We start from the raw sequence: 6,000 nt of genomic DNA on the forward strand, positions 1-6,000 counted from the left end.
AGAGGCTGATCAGAAACGTCCACATGGCTGTTTTCTTTTATACTTTTACACACATGTCTAATGTCTACGCTTTTTTCTACTCTGGAACAAACCTCCTGATTTAGATCTGCACAATGTAGTCTGCACGTCAGCTGCAAGCCGCTGCAGGGTAGGGTGTTATGGGTAGCCATAGGTCAGCTTTCTCTGATTCGGTTCACACAGACATTTACGTGTATTTTTTGAAGCTTAAGAGTCACGCTCAACCTTCAAGGATGACGCTCTGAGACCGATTGACCACTTAAAAATGAGGCTGACGCTTCATTCACGTCTGCAATGCAGACCACATGAATTGTGATGGCTGGGAACAGAAACAGCGGATTAGGCTTTTAACCCAGCAAGGATTTGGTGGTCAGATAGACCACAGTATGCATGTCAGCTGAAAGGTCATATGATGTGTCTGTAAAGAGGGTACTCAGACCCTGACATGCTGTACTGACTGTTAAAAGTTAAAAGTCTTCCACTGACAGCAAAGAAAAGAATCATAAGAAAACATCATAAAATGCAATCAAACCTCTGCTATATATTTTGAAAAACACTGCTAACAAAACTTAAATCTGTTTTACCACAGTCACATGTAACGTTTGTCGTGATCTGTGCACCGAGGAGCAAGATAAACACATCAAGAAGACAGACAAACAGATCCAGAGCAAATAACATTATACTGACTTCGATATGGTACTATTGAGCCTTGTGTTGTAAACAAAACACACAAAGGCGCAGTGGCTGACTAAAAAAAAGTAGAAATAGAGTAGAAAATGGGGCTGTAATGAGAACTGGGGCTCATATTCAGCTCTGTGTGAGGCTCTGGCTTTGTCACGCCAGTCGCTGCCAGTTTCCATTACCTAGTGCAGAGTCCAAACCCGCTCCACTTGGGCTTGGAGTGCTCTGTTTGCTCAAATGGTCTTGGCACGCTAATGTGTAGTACACCTCACTCAACAAACACTGTGTCAAGGGAGCAGCCATGGAGTAATGTGTGTAATGGGGAGTTAGGATCACTTTGTGCATACTGCAAGGAAAGGATGTATACATTTCTCCCAGCTCTCCTCACCCTTTCTCACTGGCTCGCCATCTTTTGCATGGATGTAAATACAAACATCACACATGAGGGAAAAAAACGTGTTGTGGTTGCTCACATTCAAATGTCATAAGAAATGAGCTCAAAGTCACAGAGCCTCCACATTATGCAAGAAAAGCATCTCTGTCTTCCTTTTCCCCCGCTCTATTTCTGTCTCTTCCTCTGTCTCTTCTTTGTTTGTTTGCAGCTTTTCAGTCGCACTATGGCAATGTCTGTCGATTGGTCCAACATTTTGGTTCAGACTGAAATATCTCAACAACTACAGGATGAATTGTCATGCAATTCTGGAGGGACATTTGTGTTGCCCGGAGGTTGAATCCTACTCACTTTGGTGATCCTCAGACCTTTCTTCTAGCAACACTGTAAGATGACATTTTTGGCTTTCAGTAAAATCTGTTCATAACTGCACCATAATGTTTGGTACAGACAACCATTTTCCTCTCAGGATGAATTGTAAAAACTCTGAAATTAATGACATTTCCAACAGCTTTGTGTTAAGTGCTAATTAGCAAATGTTAGCACGCTAACAGGCTAAACTGTGATGGAGATCACCGAAACATTATACCTGCTAAACATCAGCACTTTGTCATTGTGTGCATGTTAGCATTGTGCATCCTCACAGAGCTGCCAGCATGGCTGTTGACTCTTTGTTGTTCTATTAAACCAAACACAATTGGTTAAACTTGGTTAAATGTATCACAAGGAGTTTTTAACTGGTTATGAAACAGTCTCACTTTTAATACTGGTGCCTCTATATGACCTACATAAGCAAACAAGACCATCAGAGAGGAGATTGGCCTTTTCTGTATAGTCATTCTTAATGCCTGCCAAGGGGTTGGACTTGATTCCCCTTGAAATCAATGGAAGGAGGCGGTGGAAACACTACCGCTTTTGTCCACAGGGGCCTCCAGAATCAATAAAAAAATGAAAGTCCCTTGTTGCTGCTTTAATGAATTTCCTAATATTTCAAAATATTTACTCACATTCAAAATTAATGTCAGAAAAAGTGTTGTTCAAAGAAATATTATGCAATATAAGTATAAATTCTGCTGCTGGAGTACTTTTTGAATAATAACTAAGATTGATTACCTCATTGACTGATTTTGCTGTACTACTACTTATATAGTTATCGTATTATTGCGGTGGTACACTCCAGCTGTAAAAGTGGCTTTGGACATTATGAAATGTTATCATTCTTACTGTCACTTCCATGTGGTGGATGAAACGTAACCAACAAACTGCCCCAAAACTCCTGACAAAATAAATTTAGTTTGAAGTCAATGTATTTGTAGTAGTCATTGGAAAAGTACATTACACAACATATTATTCTTGGTGAAATATTCACTTGACAGTTAGATGGATCTAGCAACTTTGTGAGATGAAGATATCCCCTGGAGGCAAAAACGTCTCCGAAAACAGGGAGAAAAAAATCAAAATAACAAAACGATGTTTTATTTCTCACTGTTTCTCCAAATCTCTCTAAAATCTAACTCTTTCTTTGATTCCATATCTTTACACACACACACACACACACACACACACACACACACACACACACACACACACACACACACAAATACAGCATTCCTCACAGGACTCACAGGTCCAGGGTGTGTGTGTGTGTGTGTGTGTGTGTGTGTGTGTGTGTGTGTGTGTGTGTGTGTGTGTGCGTGTGTGTGTGTTTGTGTTTGTGTGTTTTGTGCCTGCTCTGTAAGGCCAGTTGAACAAGAAGATATCCCCCAGGAATCTCCAAACATGGCATCATGAATTTTCAACACTGACATCCGCCATCTGCACCTTGGCCAACACACACACACAGACACACACACACACACACACACACACACACACACACACACACACACACACACACACACACACACACACACACACACACACACACACCAATACGGCATTCCTCACACGCGTACATGCATCTGCTCTCTTTCAGTCTGTCTCACCTCTCTCTCTTCCTCTCTGTGTGTTTTCGAACACTCTGCATCTGGTCACAAGAACCCCTGCCAGTACATTTTACACTTACATAATGCATTCTACTGTCAAAATGTTTTAAAACAGAGGCAGGTAGAAAGAGGACGAGGACAGAAAAGAACAAAACTAAGTTAGCGGCGGGTGCAAGGAAAGATATTGATATTCCTGTTTGATTAGTAATATCAATAAAGCCATTTTTCCAGTCCAATGAGGCATATTGAATTCAAGAAAGACCTGAGCGACGAAGAGTGGGAGTCTGGGAAATCGAGGGAAAACGTTTTGGTATGCAGGACGTATAGAGCAACATGCAGAGATGAAAAAGAAAACACGGCGACTCTGTGCTGTGCCGCTGCTGCTGGATAAATGACCAGCTATCACAAAGTAAAGAGCTGCATGGATTTATTTTCCTGGTGCCAAATGATCAAAAAAAGAAAAGAAAAGGAAACGCAGGGGCACCGATGAAGGTCTCACACATACACAGGAAATGTGAAAGTATTAGCTCAGTGGGGTTCTGTTTTATGCTGCTTTGAAAACACTATTAATGAAGGAAACATTATGAATGCATCTGTGTGTATTCATCAACGTGTATGTTTGAGCTTGTGTGAGAAAAAAAGTTAGATGTTGTTGAATGCATTCAGGAGAGAAACAAGCAGAGGTAGAGGGGGAGAGGAAGAGATGATGATGATTGAAGAGGAGGAGGTATTTTATTCACTGCAGTCTGCCTCAGTCCCTATTAGTCACACAATTGTCTTGTGCCAAGCAGGCTGATCACAGCACAGTCTACTACAGCCTGGAGGCACTGTACACACACACACACACACACACACACACACACACACACACACAAATAATTAATGCAAATGAAAATGAACGCACACATACTGTACTGTGCACACACACACTTACACGTAACTGCTCTGAAAATACGCACACACACACTCACAAACATATGCTGTATGGATGCACACAAGAATACACAGTACATATACATATAAAGACTAACAGACTAACACCCAGACCCTCTTCACATGGCACATACATGTGATTAACACAAACTCCTATATTAATATACTTCACATGCTCATAACACACACATACATGTTTACATATGATACACAATATATTTCATACAAACACACACTACAGCTCATCAGATGTACAATTATAGACACAGTACAGGCATTAATATGTACTCAATATTTTCACATCCATCCCTGTGTGTGTGTGTGTGTGTGTGTGTGTGTGTGTGTGTGTGTGTGTGTGTGTGTGTGTGGCTAAACAGAAAACATGATAGAAAGGCTTTCAGATCATGGCCTCACACATAGAAACAAACACACATATATATACAGTACACACACAGACATACACACATACATAGAAATGCCATTGGGCTAAGTTGATTCAAAGAACAAGTCTACTGGGACGCACATGTACCGAACATGCCACTGCCTCTCTTATTCTCTCTTTCTTTCTGTCCATGCATGTCAGGACGAGACAGTGACTGGCGCTGACTTCATTATGCTCAGTTGCCTTATTTCCTGAAGATTCGATCTTGATGTGTCACAGTTCATTAATAGCAGGCAGGGAACACATTTCCTGGTGTTTGGCTCTGTACTCTGACACATTGCACTTGAATCACACAAACATTGTGACTGTGATCTATTAATTTAAGGGTGTTTACATCCACGTGAGGTGTGCAATCACAAACAGGAATTGTTGCCCTTTTTGTAAATATTTTTGTGTGTGTGTGTGTGGGGGGGGGGGCATTTATTGCCTTTAATTGGTTGTGACAGCTGAAGAGTGACAGTTAATGGGGAAGAGAGATGCATGAGGATGACACGCAGCAAAGGCCGCTGCAGCAAGGACTCAGCTTTGGTACATGATACATGGGTCGCCAGCCTTTACCAGCTATCATTTACTGGATAAATTTACACTGACTCGGAATGAAGGTTTTAGGGGCATCTAGTGGTGAAGTTGCAGATTGCATTTGAATACCGCTCAGCCCTCCTCGTGTGCAGGAGAAACTGTAGGGGCCGTGAAACTTGTGAATAACGTGAAAGCCCCTACGTAGAGCCTGTAGAAACTACTACTATAGAAACATGGTGGCCTCCATGGAAGGCTCCAGCTGTAGCTAAACACTTCTTATTCAAAGGTAACAAAAACACATTGATTCCTATATTCAGTTGATTAAAGACTGATGTAAACATACCTATTAATATTATATTACATCTCTGCCACTAGATCCTCCTAAATTTTACACACTGGACCTTTAACCACTGTGTGCAGAGCATGTAGTCCCTACTGCTTGGAAGAACAAGATTATTTGCAATTGCTCATTAATTTGAAGAAATCATATTTAATATTCAATTACTGCCAGAAGTTTTTGACCCAAACACATCCGCAGACACTTGTTATCTTCTCTGGTGATCCTCAGTCAGGCCTCAACTGAAGCCAGTTTTCATTTCCTGTTTCAGATGCTTTTTTAGCCTTCAAATGCAAGCAGCCCAGTACCACTAGAATTAGGAGCATTTTGGACACTTTGGCACTGTATCATGTCCGGTCCAATACAAACGTTCATTACCAATGCAAAAAACATGGTGCCCTTTATGTAGCTAAGAGAAAAGTAAAGGTGTGGAGGTCGGGATGGTGTATGGGTGTGCAGCAGTCACGTTTGCCTCACATCACATCATGCATGCATGTGTGTGGCAACAGGGTTGACTGCAACACATAATCAATTAAACTGAGGAGTACTGACAACTTTGGTCAGTTAGAAACATGACAGTGTTTTTCCACGAAGAACTCACTGACTGCTTTAGCTTTCGGTTCAGGATCCTTGTCCTACCTAAAACTGGTGGACTAAGTCTTAGAAAGGTATATAAAAATAGTCCTACACTGTT

Source organism: Dicentrarchus labrax, unplaced genomic scaffold (genome assembly GCF_905237075.1).
Source record: "Dicentrarchus labrax unplaced genomic scaffold, dlabrax2021, whole genome shotgun sequence".
NCBI classification, from domain to species: domain Eukaryota; kingdom Metazoa; phylum Chordata; class Actinopteri; family Moronidae; genus Dicentrarchus; species Dicentrarchus labrax.